Source organism: Spinacia oleracea, chromosome 6, assembly GCF_020520425.1.
Source record: "Spinacia oleracea cultivar Varoflay chromosome 6, BTI_SOV_V1, whole genome shotgun sequence".
In the NCBI taxonomy this organism is placed as follows: Eukaryota; Viridiplantae; Streptophyta; class Magnoliopsida; order Caryophyllales; family Amaranthaceae; genus Spinacia; species Spinacia oleracea.
Genome location: NC_079492.1, coordinates 109,947,475 through 109,957,466, shown reverse-complemented (window position 1 = coordinate 109,957,466; position 9,992 = coordinate 109,947,475). Strand labels below are relative to the sequence as shown.

The window sequence follows — 9,992 nt, the reverse complement described above, 5'->3', positions numbered from 1 at the left end:
TGACAAAGCAACCTTTCTCTAAAGTTGGAGAAAGAGCAAATGAACTATTGGGTTTAATCCATACAGATGTATGTGGACCAATGAGTACAAATGATAGAGGTGGTTTCAGCTACTTTATCACTTTCACTGATGACTTCAGTAGATATGGTTATGTCTACCTAATGAAACATAAGTCTGAATCCTTTGACAAATTCAAGGAATTTCAGAGTGAAGTAGAGAATCAATTAGGCAAGAAGATTAAAGCACTGCGGTCTGATAGAGGCGGTGAATATCTGAGCTATGAATTTGATGACCATCTGAAAGAATGTGGAATTCTATCAGAATTGACTCCTCCTGGAACACCACAATGGAACGGTGTGTCGGAACGGAGGAACAGAACCTTGCTAGACATGGTCAGGTCAATGATGGGTCAGGACAAACTTCCATTAGAATTTTGGGGACATGCACTAAATACAACTGCACTCACTATAAATAGAGCTCCGTCTAAAGCTGTTGAAAAGACTCCATACGAATTATGGTTTGGAAAGCCTCCAAATGTGTCTTTTCTTAAGATTTGGGGATGTGAAGTATACGTCAAACGATTAATTTCAGACAAACTTCATCCAAAATCTGACAAATGTATCCTTATGGGCTATCAAAAGGAAACAAAGGGGTATTACTTCTACAATACATCTGAGAACAAGGTATTTGTTGCTCGAGATGGTGTCTTTTTGGAGAAAGATCACATTTCCAAAATGACAAGTGGGAGAAAAGTAGACCTCGAAGAAATTCGAGTCGAACAACAAACTCTAGAGAATGCTCAAGATGACATTCAGGATGAAACTCAGAGATCTTTAGAAGAATCTGGTGAGAATCATGGTCAATCTAGAAATATTACCCCGCGTAGATCGCAAAGATATAGATCTCAACCGGAAAGGTACTTAGGTATTTTGACGAACGAGAGCTATGACGTTCTATTACTTGAAAGTGATGAACCTGCGACTTACAAACAAGCTATGACGAGCCCTAGCTCCAAGCAATGGCAAGAAGCCATGCAATCTGAATTAGACTCCATGTCTGAAAACCAAGTATAGGATTTAGTCGATTTGCCAGATGGCTACCAAGCCATTGGAAGCAAATGGGTTTTCAAACTGAAAAAGGACAAGGATGGGAAACTTGAAGTTTTCAAAGCTAGATTGGTTGCAAAAGGTTACAGGCAAGTCCACGGTGTGGATTACGATGAAACCTTTTCACCAGTTGCAATGCTAAAGTCTATTCGGATAATGTTAGCAATCGCTGCATATTACGATTACGAAATATGGCAGATGGATGTCAAAACTGCTTTCTTAAACGGCGTTTTAACAGAAACTGTGTTTATGACACAGCCTGAAGGTTTTGAGGATCCAAAGAATGCTAAAAAGGTATGCAAGCTAAAGAAGTCAATCTACGGATTAAAGCAGGCATCCAGGAGCTGGAATATACGTTTTGATGAAGCAGTCAGTGACTTTGGTTTCATCAAGAACGCAGACGAATCTTGTGTATACAAGAAGGTCAGTGGGAGCAAAATTGCTTTCCTAGTATTATATGTCGACGACATATTACTTATCGGAAATGACATTCCTATGTTGAACTCTGTCAAGATTTGGCTTGGGAAATGTTTTTCGATGAAAGATCTAGGAGAAGCACAATACATATTGGGCATCAAGATTTACAGAGATAGATCTAAAAGGATGATTGGACTTAGTCAAAGCACTTATATCAATAAGGTGCTTGATAGGTTCAAGATGGCGGACTCCAAGCGAGGCTACCTACCCATGTCTCATGGAATGACTCTAAGCAAGACTCCGTGCCCAAAAACACTTGATGAGCGTAGACGAATGAATGGGATTCCATATGCATCATTGATTGGTTCAATAATGTATGCTATGATATGTACACGCCCGGATGTTGCGTACGCACTCAGTGCTACGAGCATATACCAGTCAGACCCAGGAGAGGCACATTGGACTGCTGCCAAGAATATTCTGAAGTACCTGAAAAGGCACAAAGATGACTTCCTGGTCTATGGAGGAGATGATGAATTAATTGTTAAAGGCTATACGGACGCAAGTTTCCAAACCGACAAAGATGATTTCAGATCACAGTCTGGGTTTGTCTTCTGCCTCAACGGGGGTGCAGTAAGCTGGAAAAGTGCTAAGCAAAGCACCATTGCGGATTCTACAACTGAAGCGGAGTACATTGCTGCACATGAAGCAGCAAAGGAAGCTATATGGCTAAGGAAGTTCATAGGTGAACTTGGTGCAGTCCCCTCCATTAAAGGACCAATAGCCCTGTATTGTGATAATAACGGAGCTATTGCACAGGCAAAGGAGCCTAGACACCACCAAAGAGTCAAGCATGTACTTCGTAGATTTCACCTTCTACGAGAGTTCGTTGAAAGAAAAGAAGTCGAGATAAACAAGATTGGAACTGATGACAACATATCAGATCCATTGACTAAACCTCTGCCGCAGGCGAAGCACAACTCGCACACTGCAGCTATGGGAATCAAGCATATTGGAGAATGGCTTTGATATCCCTGTTTAATGTTTTAAAGTTTTAGAGTTTAAATCTTTGTAAAACATTATTGGTTAATCATTCACAATAAATGAAAAGAATTCATTTTTCCATTTAATTTGTGGTTTATTAAATGATGATTCCCTTCAATTTGACAATATATTCAAGATAGACTGTCAGGACCAGTCCTGTGACTAAGGAATGTCTATCAAGTGAACTTGAATGTCAAAGGTTGAAAATGGTCCCTGGTTGGAGTTTTCTATAAAATTGGACGCATAGAAAACGTTAGACGACTAGAATGCAAGATGACTAGTAGTTCTGTTTCTTGAACTATGTGGACATGGCAATGTCATAATCATTTGCATAGATACTTACTTTGGGAAGACTAGTATCGGACAAGACCTATGAATCTTTACTGTAAGAGATGAAAATCTGTCATAAGTAATTTCATTAAAATTATTAGACACTAAATCCTCAATACCTGAGTGATTTGAGATTACTTGTTTGAGAACTGGTTGCTTTGACGTTGACCAACCGTCGCACCGTAAAAGGAGGCTATAAAGGAAACGCTCAGGTAATCACCTATCAAACGAAGTCTAATCTCAAGATCGCAAGATTGGGATTGTCCTCCCATAAATCGGGATGAGATGCTTAAAAGTTGTACAAGGCCACTCGGAGAGCTAGAAACTGTGAAATGCATGGCCGTGCTCGGATGAATCATAGGCTATGATTATCTGTTTATTTGATCAGTTGAACTCTGAAACCGAGGAACACCTCTGGACGTAATAAGGATGACAACTCTTACCTTATGTTCAAGAGCAAGCATCGAGCGACAAAGGAATTAGGAAATGCACACTTGTCCCTAAGGACAAGTGGGAGACTGAAGGAAATAATGCCCTTGGTCCAAGTATGCATTCAATGGTTAAGTCTAATAAATGCGGTTCAGTATTAATTAACAAGTTAATAATTCAGTGAGATCAAGTGAGCTGAATGCCTAGCTAGAGGCCGCTTCAGTTCAAGTGGAATTAATGATATTAATCCACAGCTTACTCTTGACTGAACCCGTAGGGTCACACAAATAGTACGTAAACGGATCAAGTATTTAATGGCATTAAATACTCCATCTATGGATATTGGGAATCGACGGATCTTAGTTTCAGTGGGAGCTGAGATCGTCACAGGCAAGAAATGAATACTCCGGAAACGATGATATTGCCGGAAACGGAAATATGGATCGTATCGGAAATATAAATATTATCCAAGTCGTAGATGTTGCCGGAAACGGAAACATGGTACGTATCGGAAAATATTATTGGAAATGGAAATATTGCCGGAATCGGAAATATTGCCGGAAACGGAAATATTGTCAGAATCGGAAATATTATCGGAATCGGAAAATAATTCCGGAAACGGAAATATTAAATATTTGTTCGAAACGGAAATTGATTCCGGAAACGGAAATATTGAATATTGTTTGTATCGGAAATGAATTCCGGAATCAAGAATTTAATCGGAAGCGTATCGTACGAATTAGCATCGGACGAGGCCTGCCAGACGAAGGCCCAGCACGAAGCCGGGCCATCGCCCAGCAAGCCAAGCGCAACAACCACACGCCATGCATACGACCAGGCCCAGCGCAAAAGCCAGGCCCAGCCGAAGCTTGGGCGCGCGCGCGGACAAGGCTGCGACAGTGGGCATTGCGCTGTGCGCTCGGCGTGGGCCGCAAGGCCTGCGTGCGGGTGTGCGGTGCTTGTGCGCCACTCGTGTGTGCTACTCGAATCCTAAGGCTACCGGGATTCGTAATTTGATTAAATCTAATCCTAATAGATAAAGTTTGTTTAATTAGAGTCCTAGTAGGATTATAATTAAATAGATTTGTATTCTAATAGGATTATAATTCCTTTCCATAAACTCTATAAATAAGTGCCTAGGGTCACATATTTACATCGAGCATTCAAGTATTCAAAGTGAGTTTTTGAGAGCAAAATTCAATTACACAATTGCCTATAAAGTGCCGAAAATAATAGTACCTTAAGGGCGATTCTAGTTGGTCAATCTTAAGGCGGATCCGGACGTGCTGTGGACTATCTACGGAGGGACGACACTTGGAGTCCTAAAGACTTGTTCTTGTTCGGTTCGGGCGCAGCTAGGGAAGGCACGCAACAAAGAGTATGCATCTAAACTATGCTAAATGATTATGTGTAAATAATATGTTTTCCTGGCTTTATGGTTTTTCCGCATGATTTATGAATTGTCATATGTATCATAACCTAACAGATGTATGTGGACCAATGAGTACAAATGCTAGGGGTGGTTTCAGCTACTTTATCACTTTCACTGATGACTTCAATAGATATGGTTATGTCTACCTTATGAAGCATAAGTCTGAATCCTTTGACAAATTCAAGGAATTTCAGAGTGAAGTAGAGAATCAATTAGGCAAGAAGATTAAGGCACTGCGGTCTGATAGAGGCGGTGAATATCTGAGCTATGAATTTGATGACCATCTGAAAGAATGTGGAATTCTATCAGAATTGACTCCTCCCGGAACACCACAATGCAACGGTGTGTCGGAACGGAGGAACAGAACCCTTCTAGACATGGTTAGATCAATGATGGGTCAGGCCGAACTTGTAACGCCCCGACATTTCGGCTCCTTAATTATCGGTAATAAACCGCACTTAACTGATCATTAGCAGCGGAATTAGGTTTAATTAATCCTGGGACCTGTGGGTATGGGCCCACAAATAAAATAATCCTCAAATAACATTTCTTAAATAATACAAATTTTCCAAAAATAAATATAAATCAATATTCTTATAACAACCTCAATAACATGATTTCCATAATAAATAATTTCTCATCTCGATATCTCCATAATAAATAACCAACTCCAGTAATAACTCTCATTTGAGCAGCTTGAGCTCCTTAATCGAACCTGTGCATCATCATAAAAATAGAAAACAGGAAAAACACAAAAAAATTCCAAAAATGAGTGGAAAACTCAGTAATATTACTCCAGCCCGTCAAAACGGTTTTGTTTTTAAAATCATTTGGCACATATCAATCATTAGCATTTATTGTTCGGAAATAACTAACTTAATCTCGTTATCTTGAAAACTGTGTCGGTAAGGAATCATTTCCTTTACAGCTCATTGGCAAGTACAGGCTTTGGCGGGACTTTTCTTATATCTTTTCAGGGGGGAACTTTTTCCCTTTAACTTTAACTTTGACTTTAACTTGCCTCCACCTGTAACTTGCCCATTTACTAGTTCAGTTCACTTTTCCAGGCCGACAAAAGCAACATCGTCTTTCTTTAAAATAACTTAATAAATATCGTCATTATTCCCGAACAATAACATCATATAATAATGAGATACTTTAGAATATCATCATGGTCAAAATCATAGATATACATCATATAATATCATTTAGCCCATAAAAACATAATAATCATATAATCACACATTTCACATACGGACATTTATATAAACGCTTAAAATATTATACGGGCATATAAAATTAAGTGCTGGACATAAAAATTACATAACATATACGGACATATAAGATAAAATGTTAGACATAATAATTACCTCAGTCGGTGAACCTTAATCACTTTTCCTTCAACCATTTTGATTTGACATCGATAAGCTACATCATCATTAATTAATCCTCCAAATACGTAGCTATTGCACATGACAACCCCAATGTTAAAAACAAAACATTAATTAATTATCTAATATGAATCATCAATTAAATACTTTAACCAACACCTTAACCAAAATACTTACTTTGCTTCATGGTTTTCCTTAAATTTTTGGTCAAAGCCCATAATACTTGCTCCTCCATCACAACTTACGATCCACTTACATTTTCAAGCCTATGACAATAGTTTCCCCTTAATAAAACTAAGGCCCACTTAAATTAACAACCCCTCTTCAAACTTTGACATTCATTTGTCATGAAATGGAAATGCAGAAGTTAAAAGCAACAAGAATGGAGCAGCAGCTCACGCATAAAAACAACAACATCAACACACCGTAGCAGCAAAGGCCACGGTGGATTCCGGCGACGGAAAGAAGGTGACGCGGGGAGATTCGCCGGAAGTAGGTGGTGGCGGTAGCGGCGGTACCACGGTGGTCAAAGGAGGAGAGAGAAAATGGGTAATTATTAATGGTGAAAAATCAAGGAAATAAATAGAAGGGAAATGAATTAAGCTTAGTAATACAAAATATTAATTGGTTTTCAGATTGAAGAACAATGGAGTTTCAATGGATATTTATATGAATTTCTTGACATGGTGAGTCATAGAAATAGGAGAAAGAAATCAGACATTTGTCAATTCAAAGTTTCTGGTTTTGCCACATATAGAAGAGGAGTAAGAACTGAATTGCCATGAACTTGGACAAATTTCAAGAATAAAGAGAAGTCAAAAATATTTGGTGGCAAACTCCTTTGTTAACACGTATGGAGGAAACAAGAAAAGGGAGAAGGAGTAGTCAAAGAATTTACTTTGAAATGAGACCAAGGTCTCCTTAAACAAATAAAGGCAAATATGGAATTTCCAAATTTAAAAAAAATGAAAATCAGATTTATAAAAATAAGGTTAGGCTCAAATAATTGGTATTATGTCTCAACAAAAAGATAGACATAATACGATAAAAATAATATCGGAAAAAAATTAGGACGTAATTACGATAATGATCGTAATTACAGAATAATAAAACAGACTTAAAAATAGGGGGTGTTACAGAACTTTCAATAGAATTTTGGGGACATGCACTAAATACAGCTGCACTCACTATAAATAGAGCTCCGTCTAAAGCTGTTGAAAAGACTCCATATGAGTTATGGTTTGGAAAGCCTACAAATGTGTCTTTTCTTAAGATTTGGGGATGTGAAGTATACGTTAAACGATTAATTTCAGACAAACTTCATCCAAAATCTGACAAATGTATCCTTGTGGGCTATCCAAAGGAAACAAAGGGGTATTACTTCTACAATACATCTGAGAACAAGGTGTTTGTTGCTCGAGATGGTATCTTTTTGGAAAAGAATCACATTTCCAAAATGACAAGTGGGAGAAAAGTAGACCTCGAAGAAATTCGAGTCGAACAACAAACTCTAGAGAATGCTCAAGATGACATTCATGATGAAACTCAGAGATCTTTAGAAGTAATTGGTGAGAATCATGGTCAATCTAGAAATATAACCCCGCGTAGATCGCAGAGATATAGATCTCAACCGGAAAGGTACTTAGGTATTTTGACGAACGAAAGCTATGACGTTCTATTACTTGAAAGTGATGAACCTGCGACTTACAAACAAGCTATGACGAGCCCTAGATCCAAGCAATGGCATGAAGCCATGCAATCTGAATTAGACTCCATGTCTGAAAACCAAGTATGGGATTTGGTCGATTTGCCAGATGGCTATCAAGCCATAGGAAGCAAATGGGTTTTCAAACTGAAAAAGGACAAGGATGGGAAACTTGAAGTTTTCAAAGCTAGATTGGTTGCAAAATGTGACAGGCAAGTCCACGGCGTGGATTATGATGAAACCTTTTCACCAGTTGCAATGCTAAAGTCTATTCGGATAATGTTAGCAATCGCTGCATATTACGATTACGAAATATGGCAGATGGATGTCAAAACCGTTTTCTTAAACGGCGTTTTAACAGAAACTGTGTTTATGACACAGCCTGAGGGTTTTGAGGATCCAAAGAATGCTAAAAAGGTATGCAAGCTAAAGAAATCAATCTACGGATTGAAGCAGGCATCCAGGAGCTGGAATATACGTTTTGATGAAGCAGTCAGTGACTTTGGTTTCATCAAGAACGCAGACGAATCTTGTGTATACAAGAAGGTCAGTGGGAGCAAAATTGCTTTTTTAGTACTATATGTCGACGACATATTACTTATCGGAAATGACATTCCTATGTTGAACTCTGTCAAGATTTGGCTTGGGAAATGTTTTTTGTTGAAGGATCTAGGAGAAGCACAGTACATATTGGGCATCAAGATTTACAGAGATAGATCTAAAAAGATGATTGGACTTAGTCAAAGCACTTATATCAATAAGGTGCTTGAAAGGTTCAAAATGGCAGACTCCAAGCGAGGCTACCTACCCATGTCTCATGGAATGACTCTAAGCAAGACTCGGTGCCCAAAAACACTTGATGAGCGTAGACGAATGAAAGGGATTCCAAATGCATCATTGATTGGTTCAATAATGTATGCTATGATATGTACACGCCCGGATGTTGCGTACGCACTCAGTGCTACGAGCAGATACCAGTCAGACCCAGGAGAGGCACATTGGACTGCTGCCAAGAATATTCTGAAGTACCTGAAAAGGCACAAAGATGACTTCCTGGTCTATGGTGGAGATGATGAATTAATTGTTAAAGGCTATACGGACGCAAGTTTCCAAACCGACAAAGATGATTTCAGATCACAGTCTGGGTTTGTCTTCTGCCTCAACGGAGGTGCAGTAAGCTGGAAAAGTGCTAAGCAAAGCACCATTGCGGATTCTACAACTGAAGCGGAGTACATTGCTGCACATGAAGCAGCAAAGGAAGCTATATGGCTAAGGAAGTTCATAGGTGAACTTGGTGTAGTCCCTGAAGGAAATAATGCCCTTGGTCCAAGTATGCATTCTATGTTAAGTCTAATAAATGCGGTTCAGTATTAATTAACAAGTTAATAATTCAGTGAGATCAAGTGAGCTGAATGCCTAGCTAGAGGCCGCTTCAGTTCAAGTGGAATTAATGATATTAATCCACAGCTTACTCTTGACTGAACCCGTAGGGTCACACAAATAGTACGTAAACGGATCAAGTATTTAATGGCATTAAATACTCCATCTATGAATATTCGGAACCAACGGATCTTGGTTTCAGTGGGAGCTAAGATCGTCACAGGCAAGAAATGAATACTCCGGAAACGATGATATTGCCGGAAACGGAAATATGGATCGTATCGGAAATATGAATATTATCCAAGTCGTAGATGTTGCCGGAAACGGAAACATGGTACGTATCGGAAAATATTATTGGAAATGGAAATATTACCAGAATCGGAAATATTGCCGGAAACGGAAATATTGTCAGAATCGGAAATATTACCGGAATCGGAAAATAATTCCGGAAACGGAAATATTAAATATTTGTTCGAAACGGAAATTAATTCCGGAATCGGAAATATTAAATATTGTTCGTATCGGAAATAAATTCCGGAACTGGAAATTTAATCGGAAGCGTATCGTACGAATTAACATCGGACGAGGCCTGCCGGACGAAGGCCCAGCACGAAGCCGGGCCATCGCCCAGCAAGCACGCGCGCCACAAGCCCAGCCAAGGCAGCGCCCAGGCCTACCGCAAGGCAGGCCCAGCGCGCGCCAAGGCCACGGATGCGTGGGCCGCGCTGCGTGGGCTGCTGCTCGCACGCGCATGGGCA

At 39.4% G+C, this 9,992-nt stretch overlaps 1 long non-coding RNA gene across 1 annotated transcript; it reads right to left on the bottom strand.

Moving 5' to 3' along the window:
- Positions 1–5,183: 5,183 nt before the first annotated feature.
- LOC110804009 (uncharacterized) lies at positions 5,184–7,015 on the bottom strand. The gene is made up of 3 exons (XR_002537618.2): positions 6,327–7,015; positions 6,129–6,221; positions 5,184–5,473 (listed from the first exon to the last, which is right to left on the bottom strand). It is a non-coding gene; the product is annotated as an uncharacterized lncRNA (long non-coding RNA).
- Between the last annotated feature and the right edge of the window lie 2,977 nt (positions 7,016–9,992).